This window comes from Periplaneta americana, chromosome 16 (assembly GCF_040183065.1).
Source record: "Periplaneta americana isolate PAMFEO1 chromosome 16, P.americana_PAMFEO1_priV1, whole genome shotgun sequence".
NCBI classification, from domain to species: domain Eukaryota; kingdom Metazoa; phylum Arthropoda; class Insecta; order Blattodea; family Blattidae; genus Periplaneta; species Periplaneta americana.
Genome location: NC_091132.1, coordinates 98,040,132 through 98,064,155, shown reverse-complemented (window position 1 = coordinate 98,064,155; position 24,024 = coordinate 98,040,132). Strand labels below are relative to the sequence as shown.

At 35.4% G+C, this 24,024-nt stretch overlaps 1 protein-coding gene across 1 annotated transcript in view; it reads right to left on the bottom strand.

Moving 5' to 3' along the window:
* Nucleotides 1-24,024, bottom strand: part of Alk (Anaplastic lymphoma kinase) — a 506,844-nt gene that overhangs the window by 347,850 nt on the left and 134,970 nt on the right. The window lies entirely within an intron of this gene.

Here is a 24,024-nt window from a genome sequence, read left to right as displayed (position 1 = left end):
AAATTAATTGTGGATACTAGTGAATTGGATAATGAGATAGCTGAGAATAGTAATGAAGTGGAAAGTAAATTAATTGTGGATACTAGTGAATTGGATAATAAGATAGCCGAGAATAGTAATGAAGTGGAAAGTAAATTAATTGTGGATACTAGTGAATTGGATAATAGGATAGCCGAGAATAGTAATGAAGTGAGAAGTAAATTAGCTGTGGATATTGAGGAATTGGGAGATAATCTAGATGAAAATTGTAATGTATTGGATAATAAATTAGAAGAGAATATTGATGAATTGAATAATATGGTAGCCGAGAATAGTAATGAAGTGGAAATTGAATTAGCTGTGAATATTAAGGAGTTGAAAGAGAAACCAGATGAAAATAGTACTGAACTGAAAGATAAGTTAGCCGAGAATATTAATGAATTGAGTAATGAACTAGCTGAGAATTGTAATGAAGTGGAAATTAAATTAGCTGTGAATATTAATGAGTTGAAAGAGAAACTAGATGAAAATAGTACTGAACTGAAAGATAAGTTAGCTAAGAATATCAATGAATTGAGTAATAAACTAGCTGAGAATTGTAATGAAGTGGAAATTAAATTAGCTGTGAATATTAATGAGTTGAAAGAGAAACTAGATGAAAATAGTACTGAACTGAAAGATAAGTTAGCTGAGAATATTAATGGAGTGAATAATAAGAAAGCAGGAAATAGTAATGAAGTGGAGAGTAAATTAGCTGAGGGTATTAATGAGAATATTGGGGAATTGAATATTAAGGTAGCCGGAAATAGTAATGAGCTGGAAAGTAAAATAAATATGGATATTAATGGATTGGACGATAATCTCGAAGAGAATAATAATGAATTGCAGTATAGACTAGCCGAGGACAGTATCAAGTTAGAGAGCCAGGTGTTAGAAAGTTATGGAGCATTCAAGGAGCAAGTAAATAGAGTAATCGAAAAGTTTGATGAGTTTGGGAGCGAGAAAGAGAATGCGGAAACCATCACAAACATGGGGCGGAGGGCAGAAGAAGCCTTCCCACCCCACAGAGGGTACAAAAGCAATGACCATAATGACGGTTGGAGTAGGGATCGGCCACACATTGCTGGCGGTCATGGTTTACAACCCTACAATAATGACCGATTTTCTAACAATAGGAAGCGGTACTGCAACGATCAAAGAAGTGAGTATAGGAAGGGCTATTGGAGGCCTCATTTTTCTGCAGGAGGAGAAAAAGTTAAGTGGAAGCATGCTGGTAGATTTAATGTGAGGAGAAGTGTGTCTCCACGTGTAAACTGTCAATTTAAGAATGGCACAATGACATATGAGGAAGGCCGCAGACGATCCCATTCGGAGAATGACGATCCGATTCATGATAGACATCCAGGCGACGTACCAGGTTAATAAACGAGAATTTGTGTAAAGTTGAAAATAATATGATTTTTAATTATAAGAAAAATAAGAATGTGTTTGTTTTGTGCATGTAGTATTTGAGCGGTATAAGCAACTAGAACCAAGAACTAATTTCAGTGCTGCAAATGTTTCCTTGTGAAAATTTTTGTTACTTTTGTTTTCTTTTTGCCACCTTCAGAATTAGTTGTTTTTGTGTGTTTTATTATAAGATCACGCGATAAGTAGTATTCCCTGTGGCAATAATTTAAAGATGATATTAATAAGAATTAATAATGATTAATAATAATGATAGAATATTTTTTTAATTAACTTCATTTATGTTCATTCATTTGTAGAGGTTGAATGATTCGATTTGAATACGTATCCATTTTTTTAGAATCAATATTAAGTGCCAGACCATCATTTTAGTTCGAGACATAAAGTTGTCCTCTATATTGAGGGGACGTTATTCGAGATGTGTATTCAAGGTTGCAGCTAGTGTATGAGATAGGATAAGTAGGGTCAATTTGTATTTCAGAAGTATTGTGTATCGTTTGGTATAATTTTGATTCTGGTTAATAATTTATTTCGGTTTTATGGACGTAAATGTGTTTTCAAGGCTGAAGCTAATGTATGAAGTATGATATAAAGGGTCAATTGGTATTTTAAAAGTATTATGTACTGCTTAGTATAATTTTGATTCTGGTTAATAATTATTTCGGTTTTATGAATGTAAATGTGTTTTCAAGGCTGAAGCTAATGTATGAAGTATGATATAAAGGGTTAATTGGTATTTTAAAATGTATTATGTATTATTTAGCGTATATTTTTTTTTATTGTGGTTCATAATTCTTAATTCTATGTTATAAGTATAAGTATGTATCAAGGAACCGATCATGAATGTGAGTGAGAGAGCGCCATTGTATTCGGATGTGCCCTGAATGTTACGATTGGATGCTGTATATATGTCAGGTAGAAGTCAGTTAAACTGGCGTGTGAGGTGTAAGCAGGCGTGAGGTGTGTATATAGATTCATACATGTGAATAGTTGTAAATATGTAATAATTGTAAGTGTAAATTTGTACATTGTTTATAAGCATAGCAAAAGGTGTATCCAAGTGTGACTAATTAGGGGACACCGGAGACTAGTAGCGAAGGTATTATTTTGGGGCGTCTCATAACAACAAATATTCCCTTGTGAATATTCTTTGTTATGAGAGGGCATTTGAGACGGTTCCTCGTATAGGATGAGGAGATTTTCATTAGATTAGTATTTAGTGTTAATATTCTTATATGGATAGGATGCGCGGACGTGTAAGTTAGTTTCAAAATCTGAGACGGAAGTAACAGGTGGACAGGAAGGCCGAACCCAAGCTAGGGGGACAGGAAACATGTGTCCAGGCGTGGAGTTGACTGATGAGGGAATGTATGGACTTTGCCTGCGGGTGGTCAGTAAGATGACGCCAAGCCAGGTTCCAAAAGAGATGATCTGGTATATGTCAGAGGATTGTCAGGACGCCGGAAGTAGGGGGATGTTCTAGTTAACGAACAATTTTTGAAGAACGCGTCTTAAGTGACGTAAGTGTAATCATGGCCAATCAGGATTCCTAATAGAGACACGTGATATATAGATAGGAGGGTGAAATTCTATGTTTGGTGGTTGAAAGTAGAGGATAGACTTGGCAGATAAATAGAAGGCAGATAGACAGTGTTCGGAGAGGTCGAACTCCACATATTCTCGGCAAACCTAACTCGGAAGTATAACAATTTACGGACTTAGAAATTTTTAGTGGGTGTAGTAAGAAGTCGCGTGTTGCATTATTATTATAAGTCTGAATTCTTTCCTCTCATCACGTTATCAACTGTCCGTTATATTACTGGTGTTTTATAGTACAAAATATATAATTACGTGAACTCAGAAATTAGTATACCAACTTGCGGGAAGTGAGAGCGAGATATTATACACTTGGACGCGCATTTCTGCTAATCTGAAACGAACACTTAATAATAATAATAAACGTTTTCATAGTTCTTACCAACAACTTCTGGTGTGCGCCTACATCATTTCAACCTACGAGCACGTCTCCCAAACCCCATGTCCCGACCGTTTTGCAGCTGACCTGGGAACCTCATCCTCTACCGAAGTAATCTCGAGGAGGCTGGCGCCCAAATTAATCAGTGTACGTAATTAATTATTAACATCGACGTGCATCCTCGAGATACTTTCCATATCACGAGATGGGCAGCCGAGGGCGTCGACGACCGTTACATGCTTTCCAGTAAACAAACTTGATATCTTTATTTTGGTAAACGTGATACTTCGGTTCTGTACGATTGGTTGTTCTAGCAATCGTCATCCATTCATATGGCAAGTAGACTGGTACATTTTTGAAGCAGTTTCATTCTGGCATGCGTCGAATCGCACTCCATCTGACTATTACGAGACATAAGAAACTTTTGGTCAATAGTTTCTTTTGGTAACACCATTACAGCATAAATGAATACTGCAGCTACATACTGGTTCTTATTTTGTCCTTCACATGTGTTACTTAAGAGCCTTACACTCTTCACTGCTTCTGAAATACTTTTCAAGGTGATGAAAGATACATGAAACAATTTCACAAGGTCCTCGCCCACCTTCTATTTCATTCCACATGTAGCATTTTCCACTCCCATCTCCAACATTAAAATATAGCAAAATTATATGTAGTTAACTTTGTTTTGTAGAAGAGGATGAGTTCGTTGGATTTGTGGGGACTTACAGAAATTGTTGTAAGTCAAAATTACAAGAATGTATTGTACCAGGATTTAGCTTAGCTTCATTTTTGTCAAGTTCTTCTTCTTCTCTTGCTCTGTCCTTTAGTGCTGTGTGTCTGTTATGTTCATCTTGCATTAGTATTAGCTTTTCTTCCGCATTAGATGATTCATAGGTTGTACATTTAGAACATTGATCTTTACGTAGTCTATGGAAGGATAGGTTAAAATAAGTTTTGAAAACATGATGGTAAAACTGTTCTTGACAGGTTATAAACCAGTATCCTTACATTCAATTTTGTATAGTCCGTACATCTTTGCAATATTCCATTTTGGACTCAAGTATTTCTTTTTTAATCGTTCCTGCAATAGTGGGATGACATAGTAGGAAATTTGTTAGTGTGATCTCTTACTAAAGATACCAACTCCTGAGATATTTTTGTAGATCCACACCCACTCCGTTTGTCCATTTGTGTTGTTCTGCTTTGAATAGCAAAATGTAGTACGACCTTCTTAATAGCCAGAGTATTGAGAAACGTCTTCTTGCATATTTCTTTTCCCGAGTTATCAACATTAAAAAATAATTTCAATGTTTTAGACCGTTTAGAATTTTCTACACATGTTTTTCTTTTACATTCAGTCACCACTACAAGACTGCTAAAAATCACGTTCCCTATTAAAATTTCCAAATTTCCAATAATTAGTGAAAATTTTGCTCCTTTGCACTTGGATGATACGTATTTTGCATTTTAGCCTACAATCATAAGGCTCAGCCATTGATTTACCTGGAATATGTTGACTCTTCGAAGTCTATAAAATTATAAGAGAGTCAATTTTAATACATTTATTTCTAATTATAAAAATATAATAAAAGAAAATTCATAACAGCAAATAATGAACACGTGTGCAATAATTAATTTTAAAATAAAAATAACAGTAAGTTACCAGATGAGAGTTGTATTTCCATATCAGGCTGCATTGCAAATCCACATCCTGCGATGTTTTCGTAGCAGTGGCTGTACTTGTCTCTGGACTTATTACAAAACGGCTATTATCTTCACTTGAAAGAGGCTGTGTATTCATTTCCTTAGATGAATAAGTAACAGCAATATGGGGATCGTATTTTTTTAATGTAATAGTTCTAGCGTTACTTTACTTCTGGAAGCCATCTTAAATACAATAATTGTATCACTAATTATGCAGAAAACTCGCACTAGCAACTAGCACGCTGTTGTGTAACCGAGCTATGCTTACATAAAGGAGTGAGAAAATTATTATTGTTGGAGTATTATGATCTCTAAATTTAGCCATCCATTACGACAAACAACTATAGGTTAAAAAGTTTTATTGTCATTATTAAGACACTTAGTAAGTTACTGAAATTCAGATATTAAATTTTAATGTAACGAATTAACGACTGTAAATCTAGTTTTCCTTCACGAGTAAGATTCGTAACAAAATTACCTGTTGCATTTATTATTATTCTATGTATCTATCTGCAGAATTCACAAAATTTGTGGTGAAAAAGAGAGACAAATTTTTTCAGGTCCACACTGGATACAAGAAGGCTACTCCAATCCCGTGGGAAGAAGGCAGATTATTTTTACGGAGAGGAAAATGAAATTAAAAACTGAATTGCATGGAATTATTTAGCAGCCATCTCTCCATGGTGAGTTCTGGGTTGACACAGTCTGATACTTTTATTTTGCATTCCTGTCATTTCTTGAAACTTCACAATAATACTCCTTTTATTTTATCTGTCTATAATAACAAATCATAGCAGTCTGCATCAAGCAAAGACTTGCAAAAACGGTTATGATAGAAAAAAAGAAGGTAATCAAAAAGAACGCCTCTGTGGCTCGGTGAAAAGTGCTTCTAGGAGGACAAACTTTTTTGTGCGAAACTTTGGCGCCATTATGCAACTTTCACGAACCCTTAAATTTTTTCGTAAAAAAAAATAATAAGAAATTCGGTCTTTCTCGATACGCTTTACTGAACACATCAGTAGTCACCAGTTAGAAGTAATGATTTGGGTCTTAAATCAAAGGTTTTTGTTCAGTAGGCCTACATTACGGGCAGTAATATGTTCAGATTCATTCCGGTTTTTTTTTCGATATACGTATCCCATGCGAAGAACAGTTTTATGTTCCTTGCTTTTGTAAAATGGCAACGAATTGAAGACTTGAAGAACCCAAACAAGCCTGGGACTTGAAGTAAGAAGAAACTTCTACATTCTGACTAGAGAGCTGATTCATATTCACTGAAAAAGACAAAATATGCATGCACGTATGCTTTTACAAACCTGGATATAAGCATTAAAAGTAACAAAATTTGCACTGTTAAAATACAAAATAATAATAATAATAATAATAATAATAATAATAATAATAATAACTTATTTCATTTTAAGCAAATTACTATTATTGACGGTTTTTCTGTTGCACATAAGAATATTGAGATATCCTCAGTTTTTAAAGTTACCAGTCCTTCAACTCACTGCTCAAGCAATATACTTCAGGCACATTTTGCGTTAGGCATCGTTGATAAAACTAATTTAGAATTGGTAATTTCCTTGAGGCTAACCTGTTCTAAAATACAATTCACTTTACACACTATCGAATTTTCTCTGACTTGTCACCACAATATAATTAAACATTTTAATTTGCCACTTTGGGAAATAGAAGATATAAAATTGCATTATCGGGCATATATTGTTGACAGGAGGGATAATTGAATTCAGCGAGCGCAAAGATGTCAATCAACACTTTCTCCAATTTTCGCGCCTATCATATTGCAGCGTTCTCGTGACAACTGTCAAAATCCTATGCACATTCTTGTTTTGTTTATCTGTTCTTTAACCTCAACTTTCATTCATCATAGCGTCTCTATATTATACATTTGCACAGAGTCGGTAGTACATTTCATTATCGAGTGCTTTGTTCATTACCGCCGAATTGTCCGCAATGATTCTCCGACAACAGTGCACTGTGTGCATGTTGCCAGATTCCAATAAAAAAAATATAACTGTTGTACTATGTTTCAGTGTCTGTGTTGCTTCTGTATTTCATTTTTGTGATTTTTCGTATTCTTAATCTTAGATTAAGCACCAGATAGATAAAAAAACAAAATATGCGTTTATATGCGCTTAAAAAGCTGAATTATGCATTAACCCTTTAAATATGCATAGGAGAGGCTAGGGCAAAGTGGAATGGATTTTGATATCATCTAATCCTGTCTTTGTGTTTAGTTGTATCACAAAGTTTTTATACACAAACTAAACGTTATACATCTGTCAACATTCAAACACAAAAATAATCTTATAATGAATGAAGACAACAAAGTAAATAGAAAAATAAGAGGACCCTTTAATTTTCCACTTTACCCTCACCAAGAGGGCATAGTGGAAACTCGGAGAGGGCAAAGTGGAAATTACATAACACACTATATAAATGAAAATATTGTTTAAGATACGTGAAACATAAAATAATTGTTCATATTTAAAACATTTTCAAGCACTGCAGTTGTCACATAGGCTAGCCTACATATTCTGGAAATTAATATCAGCACCAAGTTAATGAGTCCAGTCTTTGCATTTACAACACGTGATCTAGTCTTCCGATGGTGGGTCAGAATATTGCTCTCCACAGCCCAAACAGAAAACATCTTGCTACCTAGGCGTGTGGTTTAGTGTACTGGCGGCATCGTCTTACCTGCCTTCGTTTTCACTCCTTTGCCGCCAGGTTTCCCACTTGCTTCTCCCGGAATACCTTCTTAAATGGAAATGTCAGTATTTCAGTTTTCTGACAACGTCGTTTTCGGCTTGTTTCACCAGTCTGAAGCAGTACGCTTAGGCTTACTTTGGGGAGTGGAGCAATATCTTCTGGTGTCACATGAGGCTGCACATTCGATGTTCCACACTTTACTGGGTTGAAAGGCATCTATCTGTGTATTCTCCTGCTTCATTGGGAGACCTATCTTCGCAAGAGAATAGATTATCAATGGAACTACTAGGCTGTACTGGCAATAATGGACAGAAGATGGAGCAAAATCATCTTCTGTTAATATGTTGCGTCCATATGGAAAAATTTCAGTCTTTGAGAATCCGATAGTGATTTTCGGAAGCACGAACGATTTCTCAAAGGCTTCACGGATCAGAGCTGCCACATCATATTCACTGATGTGTCTTCCTGGATAGTTCTTCTGGAATTTGTCTACTGCAACTTCAAAATGCTTGTGAGCTGCAACATCGATAGGCTGCAGCTTGTGTGTTGTGTGTCAAGGAACCGACAAGATTTTGATCCCAATTTCTGAAGCGAATTCAAGAGCTTGCAATGACTGGTGAGAAGTATGATCGTCAAGAACCAACAACACTAGCTTTTCTTTGTTAGGTCTGACAATTTCTGCAAAAGTTTCAACCAGTGCAAAAAATTATCTGCATTGATCCAGCCAGACTCGGATCACCAATTGAAGCAGGATCGCGGGATAACTTTCGGCGTTGGACCTCAGACTCATTTCTCCATCATTAATTCACATATCAATGATATAATCATTATTGCTACCATGTCCCGGGTTCAGTTCATGGTGCAGTGTGCTGTACTTGTACAATACGGCTATTCGGCAACACAATCATTCACAGAACAGGAGTGGTAAGCACAATAAGCCTCAGGCTACAGTGTAAGCCTTCGGGTCCCTCCTCCGTAGAACAGGAAAAAAACGTAAACTATAAGCCAAATGCATTAACTAATCTTGCAATTGCATATTAGGAGGAAATCCAGACTCTATGAGTGAATTCCAAACTACATGGGCAAAGTGAAAAGTTCACTCTTTCAGTTTCCACTTTGCCCTCCACGTGAGTTGCAGGTTAGATGTGGTTGTATCTTGCCAAATAAATTTTTAGAAAAAAAAATTAGCCATCACAACTTCTTCCCAACACTTGTAACTGTGCTTTAAACATTAATAATAAAATCCGATGTTATATATATGGCGGATGCCTACAGATTATTTACCATAAACAAATAATTTCTTGCAGCTCGTTTCATTGTAATCACAATTCCACCAAGTACATCGATACTAGCGCTGTGCGGTTAAGTAGAAACATACATACTACCATAAGCTTTGAATATTATACTGAATAGTGCAGCTCTATGTTGTTGTAAGAGCATAACAACGATTTTCCACTTTCCCCTCCCCTTCTACATTGCCCTCGGCTCCCCTATATATGCACCTTTGTTTACAAATACTTAAAATGCATTTATGTAATGGTAGAATATGATTTGCAAGAAAGGAATAAAATATGCAAATATGCTAAAATCCTCCTAATTACAACTGATGATTTCATTACCCTTGGAATGTGGCATGTATTGCCATAATCTTTAACCAATGACTCTGTGAACAGCAGGGCGTTACAGCATTCGCAATGGCCAACAATCATTCGAATACAAAAATCACACTTTGACGAAATGGCTATTATTTGTCATAGTGATTTTCCAGGAGCGATCACAGTTCGAAGCTGTGGCGGCACATTCTGCCTCTACGCTAAGATAGCGCAGGTCACAGTTTATATTTTCCATCCCAAAACTCCTTATGTAGATGAAATTATTGGTTTTAAGCCTAATAGATCGACTATTGATAAGATTTTTTATTGTATTCGACAGATATTGAAGAAGAAAATTGAACTATAAGAACACAGTACATCAATTATTCGTAGATTTTAAAAAGGCATGTGATTCGGTTAAGAGAGAAGTTTTATGTTATTGAATTTGGTATTCCCAAGAAGATTAATTAAAATGTGTCTCTGTGAAATTTACGGCAGAGACCGTATAGACCAGTTTCTTTCTAACCCTATTTCAATTGACTGCGGATTAAAGCAAAAAGATGCACTATCATCTTTACTTGATAACTTTAATCTAGAATATGCCATCAGGAAAGTCCAACAAAACAGAGAGGGTATGAAATTGAACGGGTTACATCAGCTGCTTGTTTATGCGGATGACGTGAATATGTTAGGAGAAAATCCACAAACGACTAGGGAAAACACGGGAATTTTACTTGAAGCAAGTAAAGAGATAGTTTTGGAAGTAAATCCCGAAAAAAAACGAAGTATATGATTATATCTTGTGACCAGAACATAGTACGAAATGGAAATATAAAAATTGAAAACTTATCCATTGAAAATGTGGAAAATTTTAAGTACTTTGGAGCAAAGTAACAAATATAAAAGACACTCGAGAGGAAATTAAACACAGAATAAATAAGGGAAATGCGCGGCATTATTCAGTTGAGAAGATTTTACCATTCAGTCTGCTCTCGAAAAATCTGAACGTTAGAATTTATAAAACAGTTACTTTACGGGTTGTTCTGTATGGTTGTGAAACTTGGACTCTCACTTTGAGAGAGGAACAGAGGGTAAGGGTATTCGAGAATAAGGAATAGGAAAATATTTGGGGCTAAGAGGTATTAATGGAGAAAGTTACACAACTCAGAACTGCACACATCTTTTTTCTTCACCTGTCATAATTAGAAAGATTAAATCCAGACGTTTGAGGTGGTCGGGATATGTAACACGTACGGGTGAATCTAGAAATGCATATAGATTGTTAGTTGGAAGGCCGAGACGTGGATGGGAGTATAATATTAAAATGAATTTGAGGGAGGTGATGATGGTAGGGACTGGATTAATTTTGCTTAAGATAGAGACCAATGGCGATCTATGTGAGGGCGGCAATGATCTTCCGGATTCCTTAAAAGTCATTTGTAAGTATTCTGCCCTCTTAGTAAACAATGTATTTCAAATACAGTGCCTCGCATAATAGAAAATTATGGCCATGGCTGGCTTAGAATATATGTCTTGTGTGTAAACAGGATTTGTATTACACTCTGATTGTACCAGGCTATCTTTGATTACATTTAAGCTGCATGCGTCACTCAAACCAACGCTTACTCCCAAACAACTGACTGCCACCATAAGCTGATAGATGTACAGGCTTACATGCAGAATTTCAAAGAATTTATGTAATTATAAAGTATCGAAGAGACGTTGCTAGTAGTATGAAGAGATGAAAAGTTCTACAGTAATGAGGAGGCGGAAGAGACCTATAACCTATGTCGCTTTTGATAATGAAGTATTCTGTGTTTCGAGGAACTCTTGGAAGCCGTTTGTGACTACATCTTGGTCACAAAGGCCATCAATTATTACGTCACAAATTTGTTTCAGCGACAGTTTCTCAACAGTTGTTATCACTTTAAGATTATAAGGATACTCCACAAAATAAAATAGCTGTAGGTAAGGATTTCACCACAATACATATACGTATTCATACAGTAAGGAAACTTGGCCATTTGTTTTGGGCAGAAGGACATGCGCACGCATACAACTAGCGAATCAAGAGATAAATAACTAATACAACTGGAAAAGTCAGCTGTTTATATGTTATGATAAGAGCTAGGAAGTTGGTATCAAAACTATTAAGTTGTGTGAGCTTGGACTATATTTCTACCGAGTGAAAAGTAATACAACGTCTCTCGGTGTCAGTGAAGCAGAACGACTATAGTCTGCATCAACTGAATATTCACTTCAAGGCCAGTGCATAGTTGCAGCTTTGGTTCAGTCATGAGATGTTTACGGGAAAATAAATTCTTGCGATCTTCATGCGCTGCGTCCTACACTCATGAATGAAAACATTGACCTATATATTATTATTTTTAGTTGGTTATTTAACAACGCTGTATCAACTACGAGGTTATTTAGCGTCGATGAGAATGGTGATAGCTAGATGGTATTTGGCGAGATGAGGCCGAGGATTCGCCATAGATTACTTGGCATTCATCTTACGGTTGGGGAAAATCTCGTAAATATCCGAACCAGGTAATAAGCCCAAGTAGGGATCGAACCCGAGCCCGAGCGCAAATTCAAACCGACAGGCAAGCGCCCTAACCGACTAAGCCAAGCCGGTGGCTTCCTATATATTATTTACTGTAAAAGTTATGCCTGCATGAAATAGATCAATTCCCAGTACAATATAACCGCTCTTGAAGAAATATACCTATTATGAAGACATCGACCCCTAATCTATACTAATAATCAGGGAAAGGATTTATATGTAAATACATATTTACTTATAAAGCTAATATAATTTATATTTTGCATTATCTTTATGTTTCACAATGTGTAGGGTTGAAAAATCCTACTTTTATTTTCCATATTTTTCCATATTTTAGAGTTTAGTACATATTTTCGTTAATTTCCATATATTTTCCATATTTCATATAAAACAGTCCATATTATATTAGGTTTAACAATAAAACAAAACAAAATTCCATTAACTTTTAAAAATACATTTCAACAATAGAGATTTAAACACATGTTCAGTAATCCCTTTAACATCAGAGTTATTTGAAAATTAGCAGTCCTATCAACAATGGGAAAGTAAGTTACAAAACTGTATTAATTTAATTTAAAATTTTTAACAGACTTCAGTTGTGCAGCTCAACAGTTAAATGCCAGTCAGAGTACACATAGGTTCAGTTTTGTAAATCATACTATAAAGACGGTAAATATGCCAAAAGTACGTCATTCAGTCAATTTAAAATCAAAACTAACAAGTTACATTTCAGAATTTAAAGAAGATGGTTTATCAACTGACAATAAAATATTATTTTGTAATTTGTGTCAGTGTGCAGTATCATCTACACAAAAGTTCCTGGTGCAACAACACATTACAACTAGTAAACATCAGGCCAACAAACAACTAAATTCCAAGCAGAGACAATTGTTTTTAACACAACCAACAACATCGAATGTAAGATCTGAGTTTAACATCGACCTGTGCCGTTCTCTCATCTCTGCTGATATTCCTCTCTACAAACTAAAGAATAAGGTCTTCAGGGAATTCCTTGAAAAATATACTCAACATACAATCCCGGATGAGTCAACACTTAGGAAGACGTATGCTCCATCCATCTACGATGAGACAATACAGAAGATAAGAGATGAAATTAAAGATAGTTCAATTTGGGCTTCCATTGATGAGACTCCCGACAAAGAAGGTAGACTTGTTGGTAATGTAGTTATCGGTTTGTTAAGTGAACAATATTCTGAACGAATTCTTTTACATTGTGATGTTCTAGAAAAGTGCAATAACAAAACTATAGTTAAACTGTTCAACGAAGCTATGGGTATCCTGTGGCCAAAGGGTATTATGTACGATAATGTGTTATTCTTTATTAGCGATGCTGCCCCTTATATGGTCAAAGCTGGACAAGCATTATCTGTTGTATATCCTAAATTGACTCATTTTACTTGTGTGGCGCATGCATTTCATCGTGTGGCAGAAGTGGTCAGAGACAATTTCCCTAAAGTAGATTTGTTGATTTCATCAGTGAAAAAAGTATTTCTCAAAGCTCCCAGTAGAGTTAACGTGTTGAAAGAAATGTACCCTGAAATTCCATTGCCACCAAAGCCAATTTTAACTAGATGGGGTACATGGCTAGAAGCAGTTGAATATTATGCCGAACATATAGACTCTATTAACAATGTTCTCCTTGCATTGGACTCTGAAGATGCAGTCTCAATTGATACTGCGAAAACAGTTACCTGTGACATAAGTGTGAAGAATGACTTAGCTCACATTCAGCATACATTTTCATGCATCATAAAAACGCTCAAAAGTCTCCAAAATAGGCACCTTTCACTATCTGAAAGTTTTGAAATTATAAATAGTACTGTGGAACAACTGAATCGTGGTAGAGGTAAAGTTGCAGATGCAGTAAGAGCTAAGGTGGACACTGTACTTTCAAAAAACCCTGGATATGAAGAACTACAAAAGGTTGTTGCTGTGATGAGTGGTGAATCAACAGTGAAGATTAACTTGGACTTATCCCCAGCAGACATTGTGAAATTGAATTATGTACCAGTTACTTCTTGTGACGTCGAACGCTCTTTTAGTCAGTATAAATCTATCCTCAGAGACAATAGAAGAAGATTCACTTTTCAGCACTTGAAAGAAATGTTTGTAACCTATTGTTATGGTAACAGACAATAAAAATTGTGTTTTGTTGAAACTACATTGGAAGATAAGGTACGTCCATTATATTTTTTGTTTAGTTTGATTAAAATGTACCAATATTTAACGTACATAGTCATTTTTTTATAATTTTAAGTCCATATTTAATTCCATATTTTGGTAAAAATCCATATTTAATTCCATATTTTGGTAAAAATAACTACATATATATTTACATATTTCATATATTTTTAGTCCATATAAATCCGTTCCCTGCTAATAATAAATCTGTAGCCGAAATTTGTCTGATATTTTCGATTTTCCAAAAATAATTGGTCCTAACATATATAATTAACCACCCTGAAACCGAAAATCGTTTTTTTTTTTAATTTTTGTTTGTATGTCCGTCTGTCTGTATGTTTGTTACCTTTTCACGCGATAATGGTTGAACGGATTTCGATGAAAATTATAATATAAATTAAGTTCGTTGTAACTTAGATTTTAGGCTATATGGCATTCAAAATACGTTATTTAAAAGGGGGGTTATAAGGGGACCTGAATTAAATAAATCGAAATATCTCGCTTATTATTAATTTTTGTGAAAAATGTTACAAAACAAAAGTTTCTTTAAAAATTAATTTTCGATAAGTTTTATTCCTTGAACAATTTTGATAGGACTGATATTTAATGAGATAAATGAGTTTTAAAATTACAATAACTACCATCTAAGGCCGTGTAGTGAATTAAAAAACAAATGACTTCGTCTATAAGGGGCCTTGGACAGCAACAATCGAAAGCTATGAAAGATAGCCTACAGAGAATGTTTCTGTGTTTGTATGAAGTAATATCGGAAACTAAATTAACCGATTTGTATAATTAATTATTTCACCATTGGAAAGTGTAGTTTCTCTAGATGGACATAATGCTATAATGTTATTACAGCAACTTCTGATATAATATAATATAATAAAATATAATATAATATAATGTAATATAATATAATATAATATAATATACTGTAATATAATATAATATAATATAATATGTAATATTATATTATATAATTTAAGTTATTTGAAGGGTTCACAACCATAGTGGGCCAAGCAACATTTACTGAAAAGGTAGAAAACAAGGGTTAACAAGTACAAGTACTATAAAGTATACACATTAAATATAAATGATGTCAATCTTCATTCAACTATGGTTGCATGTAATAAAAATTAAGAAACAGGTTAAAGGAATTGTCATTGCACCAAATGAGTGTCTCTGTACCAAAATGATCGCATTTTAATTATTTGGATGCAATTTAAATTAAGTAACATATTAAACGATTTATCCTTCTATCAAACACGAATGTTACCTGGATCAAATGTGCTATTTTAATTATGTAATTACTTTATATTTATTTCTAACGGGTGCAGCGGAGCGCACGGGTACGGCTAGTATTTAATATAATACACATGCACAAAATAGTTTAACCCTCTGTTAACACAACAGTTATTTAAAAAATTAGAAATAAGTAATGCATATTATGAAAACGTTCACTCATACACGTTTAATATACTCTTCAAAAAATTAATTAATCCCCACTACAATACAGACATTTTCTAAACTTAGAAATACATAGGGGAATATGGGGCAGGACGGGGAAGGGGGGCAGGACGGGGCATAGCCTCAATCTTCCCAACAAGTAGTGCAATCTACCGAATTTTTTAGAACTTCGTCAACTCATGTAAATATATCATCACACAACATTTACTGCCATTCCTTGCATCTGTTGTATGTTATTCGGTTGCTGCATCATATTGTATCATTCATTTGCAACTTTAAAGTGTTCTCTTGTCACACATAAGTAGAAATGAGATTTATTTAGGTAATCTATTTTAATGCCATATTATAGAGTGCTTACCTGGCTTTTAATTCCGAAACTTTCTTAAATTTCGTGCGTTATTTTTCCTGCCAATACCTCATAACTTAGAAATTGTGACTGTGGGGCAAAACGGGGTGGGCATAACAGGGCAGTACCCCGTCCTGCCCCACGCCATATTTAATTAAATTTCACCTCCTGTAATGGGTAGTTCGTTCTGTTGTTTGTCAGAAGAAGGTTGGGTTAGATGCGTATCATGTCTGAAATGGGCTCACAATTGTTGCGCAGGAGCAGACAGTGAAGACGAGGATGCCACGCACATTTGCGTATTTTGCGAATGACTTTTTCTCAAGTAAACTTGTAAAATGTTGTAGTATTCACACTTTCAGCATATAATTTTTGTCACTTTTGCCATTCAATTATTACAAAAAATAGATACTCCATTTTGCCCCATACGTGGGGTAGAACGGGGCAAAACACACATATCGAAAAACTAACTTATTTTAAGGTTATAATGACTGGATTCACTCGAAGTGCATATTTTTTTACTTGTTTACAGTGTAACAAAAGTATATATGTCATAAAACCCATACATTTACATTAGTTGATACCAAATAAAAGGATTCAAACTTTAACTACTCCGTCCTGCCCCATGTTCCCCTATTTTCGAGACATTGGTCCATATAATTTAGTTAAATATGTGACTGCCCAAAATATATTAGTTCTAAATAAAATATAGCCGTTCTTTCAGGAAATCATAAATATATCCATTAAGAAAATATTAGCCCATGTGTGTTATTAAATATATAGTGCTTTACATGTGTTATTGAACGGGATCTTATTTAACTAAACTGAGTGATAACTTGCATTATCCATTATTATTATTATAGAACCTTCTATCAGATAATTCTAGAAATCATTCACGAACCACTCTTTGAACAGCTGTGAATTAATTTCTAAATAATAGTGTTATTTTTAGCTCCAAATATCAATTTACTTTCGGAAAAAAAACCAGTCCTGTCTTCTACAGCAGGGCATACAGTAAGTTCTCCTCCTTTTCCAGCAGGTATCCTCATTCCAACTGATGATTTTGAATTCTGCCACATGTATTTCAACGCATGGCTTTTTTGATCCATGGTTCATCCAAACAAAATATAGGCCTTGTGTCACCAGATGGTCGGATGTTATGCATTTTTCTCAAGAAGACAGCCCTTGACACTGCAATATCGTCACTGCAATATCTCGTCATTTCATTAAAAACCTTTTTCCTTCGTTACATCTTCTGTACGTAAACCCCAGTTATTTAACATTTTTAAATAGACTATTGTGATCCTTGCAACCACATCTTTTCCGTCATGACTTTCCTTAATTTAGATAAAGTCGAATATTTACCCCTGTCATAAAATTCAAGTACTATATAGTGTAACATATCTTTATCGAAGTCATCGAGATCTGTCACATGACGTCATTTAGTTGTTTTCATAGAAGAAAATTTCAGAAGAGGTTCTGTAGATTTTAGCGATTCCCCCTATTTACAGTTCGTTTAGGAATGCCTCACATTTTTGCAGTCAGATCTTAAGATTTTGTGAAATCAATGGTGGAAATTTCCGCAAGATATTTAAGAAAGTTACATGCATTGTAAACGGTATTTTTGCTGTGACTTAGCAAATCAGATTATCCTACTCGTTTGCTCTTTTTAACTGGTGTCATGTATATAACAGATGATAACAGATGATCCAACCTCACCCTCCATAATAAACTAAACTAATCAATAAATTAAATTAGCTAAATATAAATGGAAAATAATAAAGCAATTAATATAATATAATATCCTCAATATAAATTTTACCGATACTAGTTGGACTCGAGCCTCTCTCCCAATTAAATTTGGTGGTGTGGGCATTCGGAAACTTTCTGACGTTTGTATGCCTGCTTTTCTTTCTTCTGCCTTTGGAGTTTTCCGTTGCATCAAATCGCTCTTTCCTTTATACAGTGATGCAGCTGAAATCTGCCATGTGCGTGATGCTCTGACAAGTTGGTATACTTCCTCACAAACCACTCATCCTCCTGCCCATTCTGAATTTCAAAAACAGTGGGACGTTATCTTTTCCCAAAAAAAATTTAGATACACTCCTTTCTTCTTTCACATCCGAACAAGACATTGCACGTCTCCTAGCTCTTCAAGAGAGTGAGTCTGGAGCTTGGTTACACGCATTACCTTCTCCTCACATCGGCACCCTAATAGATAGTACATCCTTTAAAATCGCAATAGCTTTACGCCTTGGTTGTAAACTCTGCCAGCCACACCAATGTATTTGCGGGGGAATTGCTGATATTTACGGTTATCGTGCACTTAGCTGTGCGAGGAGCAAGGGTCGCATTCCCAGACATACATCACTCAATGATATCATTAAAAGATCTCTGACTTCTTGTGGCATCCCGTCTCTTTTGAAACCACCAGGTATTAGTCGCGCAGATGGTAAACGACCCGATGGTCTTACCTTAATTCCATGGTCTAGAGGAAAATCTTTAATTTGGAACTCCACTTGCGTTGACACTCTAGCTCCATCTCACTTGCCGAATACCTCCAGACACGCAGCATCTGTTGCTGAATTAGCCGTGAAAAAGAAAGTCAATAAATATGCTCATCTTTTAGACAATTATATCTTTGTCCCCTTTGCTGTGGAGACCTTCGGTCCTTGGAGTCATGACGCTAAAGTTTTGGTATCTCAGATCGGTCAAATTTTGATCTCCATTACTAGTGATCGCCGTTGCACTACTTATTTGCGTCAACGTTTAAGTATTGCTATTCAACGCGGAAATGCAATGAGCGTTTTGGGTACTCTTCCAGAGTCCAGCCCTTTGGACGAACTTTTTCTCCTGTAAAATTTTTTTTTATCTCTATGTAAATGTTTATATTTAGTGTAATTGTAACGGTGAAAATATTGTTAATCCAATAATGTTTTATTTATTTATTTATTTTTATTTTTTATTTTTTATTTTATTTTTTTTTCATAAGTGTATATTATTTTTGGGAGTGTTTTTGTAAGTAATTTTATGAGGTTGTTATTGATATGCTGATAAATTATTTGTAATGATATTTCATTATATAACATATTGCAGTAAAAAATGTTAATATTTCATTAATACAGTATACACGAATTTAAAGAGAAATGACTCTGCACATTTAACGCACTACTGCTTTCAATATGGCTATCTGTAAAAGACTGATGTTTTCCTTATACGCATATAGCATTTGACACTATGTGACCTATGGTGATTCAAGACGTGCATGGGCTGGGGTAGAAATAACATTCCCATTTGCAACGGCGCACGAAGTTTTAAGAATCCCAGGGAAGCGGCAACGGTAATGGCATTTGACCTTCAGATGCATATTCTGGTGACGCAGAGTATAACATGTACAGACGGATGGTAAGCTCCAATCATCCACAGCCTTAGAACAATAACATAATATATAAAAACATTAATTTGTAATTATAAATTTCGTAACTCCTAATCTAAATTAATTTGCCCATTCATGTAAAAATACCATACAAAGTATACAATTATGATTCTAGCCTCATTATAACAAATAACAATGGATATTTTCATTTTATCAAAAGAAATACTTCTTTTAGGTTCAGAAATAAAATAATATTTATACTCTGAAAATATTCGTTCTACGTCATAAGATGTTACTGTCATCAGGTGAACAACTATTCTGTAAATGTAATAGTAAGTTACACTTCGTATGTGACACAAAATATTAAACCTATAATTAATTTCAAGAAAATTTTTCTTTCCTATTGGCAGCTAGGAAGTTCGTATCGTAATTCCAATGTTTTTACAACGCTTTATCAACATCTTAGGTTGTTTAGCGTCTGAACGAGATGAAGGAGATAATGCCGGTGAAATGAGTCCTGGGTCCAGCACCGACAGTTACGCAGCATTTGCTTATATTGGGTTGAGAGAGAATCTCAGAAAAAACCTCAACCAGATAAGTTGTCCCGACCGGGAATCGAACCCGGGCCACCCGGTTTCGCGGCCAGACGCCACTAACCGTTACGCCATAGTTGTGGACATCCCGACGTTGAACTTGGACTGTAACGCAATAGAGTGTATATCAACACGAGACGTCAAAATTTAACAAAAAATAATCGGGGAAAAATATAAACGTGTTACACACTCCTGTTTCAATACTTATTTAATAATAGATGAGTTTACTTTTTTTGAATCATGCATAATATTCACATTACTTCAATAATACAATAATAACAGAATAGCTCACTTTGTTCAGAACCTAAAATATTAATATAAATTAACAATATTCTTCAAACTATTCACGACTCTACACAGGATAGCTCACTTTGTTCAGAACCTAAAATATTAATATAAATTAACAATATTCTTCAAACTATTCATGACTCTGCACAGGATAGCTCACTTTGTTCACAACCTAAAATATTAATATGAACTATCAATATTCTTCAAACTATTCACGACTCTACACAGCTCCACAAAAATCATAAATATATGGATATGATTCACATTCTGCGCAGTCTTCATGGGCCCCACAAACCACATTGAATAGGCTATATATTACACAAACTTCTCCACTGCTGTCTTAAAAAATGCACAAAATATGCAGCTGTATTGCTGTCTTGATGGAATCAGTGTTGTAAAATATATGCGGAGTCCGAGTTTTATCCTGGTCTCCAATTTTACAACGAAAATAACAATGGTGGGCTTTTCTAATTAATGGAGGTTTTGTGAAGAAAATGTCACTTCTTAACATGAATAGCAGCAAACTGTGTCAGCACTATTCACATAAACTCGTGGTATTTCTGTTCACTTTAATAAAAATCGCTCGAAAATACACTGACCGGCAAAAACAAAGATCACTTGAAGAAAATACTAAAAGTCAAGTTTAAATGTAAATTATGAAGTAATCCCAGAAACAACATACTGTTATCATACTCAATTTAAAGATTACACTTTTATGAACTTGTGCCATGTAAATTAACACAAGTTTTTAGTCAATGACCGTCATATGTTAATAAATCTACACTTTTGTTGAAATTTTGTAAAATTTTTCACTTAATTTTCAGCTAAATATTGGTTCACTATACTTCACTGAAAATGACGTTGACGCACAAAACTTAAATTCACACTAACAATAACTGAAACAAACACTCAATATCTGATGTGTTCCCCTCTGGCCCTAATTACAGCTGCCATTCCTCAGGCATGATTTCGATTAAGGTTATGATGTCTCTCTGGTCGATATTGTCCCATTCTTCTTAGAGTGCCGCCCTTAGATCACCTAAGGTCTCCGGAACAGGATTACAATCTCGGATACGTCTATCCAACCTATCAGAGTTGTTCTATAGGGTTTAGGTCGGGACTCCGAGCTGGCCAGTTGAGACGAACAATCTCCAATGCATCAAGATACTGTGATACGCAGCGCGCTGCATTGTCATTCATGAATATGAAATCATCTTCAATGAATGGAGCAAAGGGCACGACGTGATCGACGGGAATCTCATTGATGTAGCGGTGAGCGTTGGGACTACCTTTCTCGACGATTACCAGTTCCGTTCGGGCCTCCATGGAGATGCCGCCCCACACCATCACGGAGCCTCCACCGAATGGCGTCCTTGCAGACAATGTGCACTCTGCATACCGGTCTCCAGACTCTTTCCCTACCATCTGGGGATTTCAGGGAGAACCTGGACTCATAAGAGAACAGCACACTGCTCCATCCACTGCTGCATAGTCCATTGGGCATGCTGACGAGCGAACTGAAGATGGTCGGCTTGGTGCTGTCAGGTCCCGTAGCAGGTCGTCGTGATTGAAGATTTTGTTCTCCAAGGCGTCGTCGAACAGTCCTCTCGCTCACATTAACGCCCCGCACATGTTGTACTAGTTTCCGAGCTTCAACTGCTGTGGTATGGCGGTTTCTTAGACCCTGGCTGACGAGAAATCGGTCATCTCGAGCTGAAGTATTCCTTTTTCTGCCAGATCCAAGTCTTGTGGAGTAACTCTGTGTTTCCCGGATCCGTTTCACAGCCTCTTGCACCGTGGTGTATGGTGCGCCTATGGTAGCAGCGGCGTAACGGAGGCTGCGTCCATCATCAATGACAGCGACAACTCTGGCTTCGTCTTGGGGTGACAAAGGCATTGTCTGAACTAAACTTACTGACGAAATGGCAAACAAACCATTTTCGACAGTTGTTATTCATTTTCAAAAAGGAAGGGAAGCAATTAAGCAATAAAACCTCTTCAATTGTTTATGATGATCTATCCCACATGTTCAGCACAGAAACACACTCCTTCGTTGTTAGGCTATAAATCGAAGATTAATTGGTATGAAAGGCGTGAATTTACGTGTCAAAAGTTCATAAAAGTGTAATTTTTTAATTGAGTACGATAACAGTTATGTTATTTCTGAGATTATTTCATAATTTACATTTAAATTTGTCTTTTAGTATTTGTTTCAAGTGATCGTTTTTTTTTCCTGTCAGTTCTCTTTTATATTCACGATCAGTACAATAAAGTTGACAAGAATTTACTATTTTTAATCAATTTACATTTTCATTCTTGAACAATGTTTCAATAAAGTTATACAATATCTTTCTTGTCAAACTCATATCGCTAATGAAAATGTTTAATGTAGGTAGCTTAGCAATTGTGATTGTATAAAAAGAATAGATATTTTGTGATGCACCCAAATGTCCTTCAAAAGCAGACATAGTCTATCTCAGTCACAGTATTTAATAAAAATAAACCAAATCTACATGTTCACTTTGCTTGTAATTCCTAAAATACTGTGAAGTAATAGATGATTAATTGCAGGAAAATTAATGCTTGACGTTGGGGCTAGTTATGTAAGGTGTGTGAGATTCTATTATTCCACATCTAACGACCTTATCACAAAATATTAAAGATAGAACACGGAACCTCTGAGGAATGCATATCTTGTAGTAGTGATGGAGCTTTATACCTTAGAGACTTACAGAGCTATGTCCCTTGCCGGACAGGTCTGTAAGGAAAGGTCAGATTAAGAAGAACACAGGTAAAAACGTTATAAATAAAAAATTAACTTTTTTCTGTTTTAGATGTGTAATAGTGTAGATATGTGTAGCTTATGTGCACAAAATAACCTCATTAGTCCAAAGCAATATGGATAATGATAACCCAAAGACAATAGACTCTAAAGGGCCTTGAAACTTTTAATTTGCTGTCCTGTAAAAACAGCAAAACGTGACTTATCAGGTTTTCCCTGCGTACTCTTCAAATCGCATATACACCGAAGAGCCAGACCAGTAACCTACTTGCACGTATAAAAACCCAAGTACTCAGATGAGACATCTGAAGAAAGAACAGGCTATAAGCCTATAATGGAAGAATGGAGAAGGAGAAGACGGAGAAGAATAAGAATAACGAAAATTCGTCTACGATTACGATGCGAGCATGACCTTGAGTTAATGCCGCATATGCGCGATGTGTTAGAGCGCTGATTTTGGTGCCAAACGAAAGATCTCGTTAAGATCTATCGATTTAAGTTACAAAATGTGTATTCTGTAAAATATTTGAGTAGCTTAATAAAAAAGACGGACATCTGTCGTCTCCATAGTTATGACCTAGAGGCATTTTTTTAATTCACAATGTTCTTTGTAATATTTAACACAATTTATTTTATAAATTTAGTGTTAGAGTTTGCATATGGTTTCACTATAACTGGAAAGAGCATGAAAAATTGTATAAAAAACCACAGCGACCTAAATTTCGATTGAGGTCATATGTCCGTCTTTGATATTAAGCTACTCATTTGTTGGTGACAAATAAATAATAAGTAGTAATTTCGTTACTTTAATTTTATTGCCATATTCCAAAGAAATTATTACCTACTAACGCAGACGTATTCACGTAAAACCCAACGTCCTTTCCCTGACATAGCCACAAATCAATTTGTTTACTTCAGTCAATGATCAAGTCGTTTGTTTTTATTGGT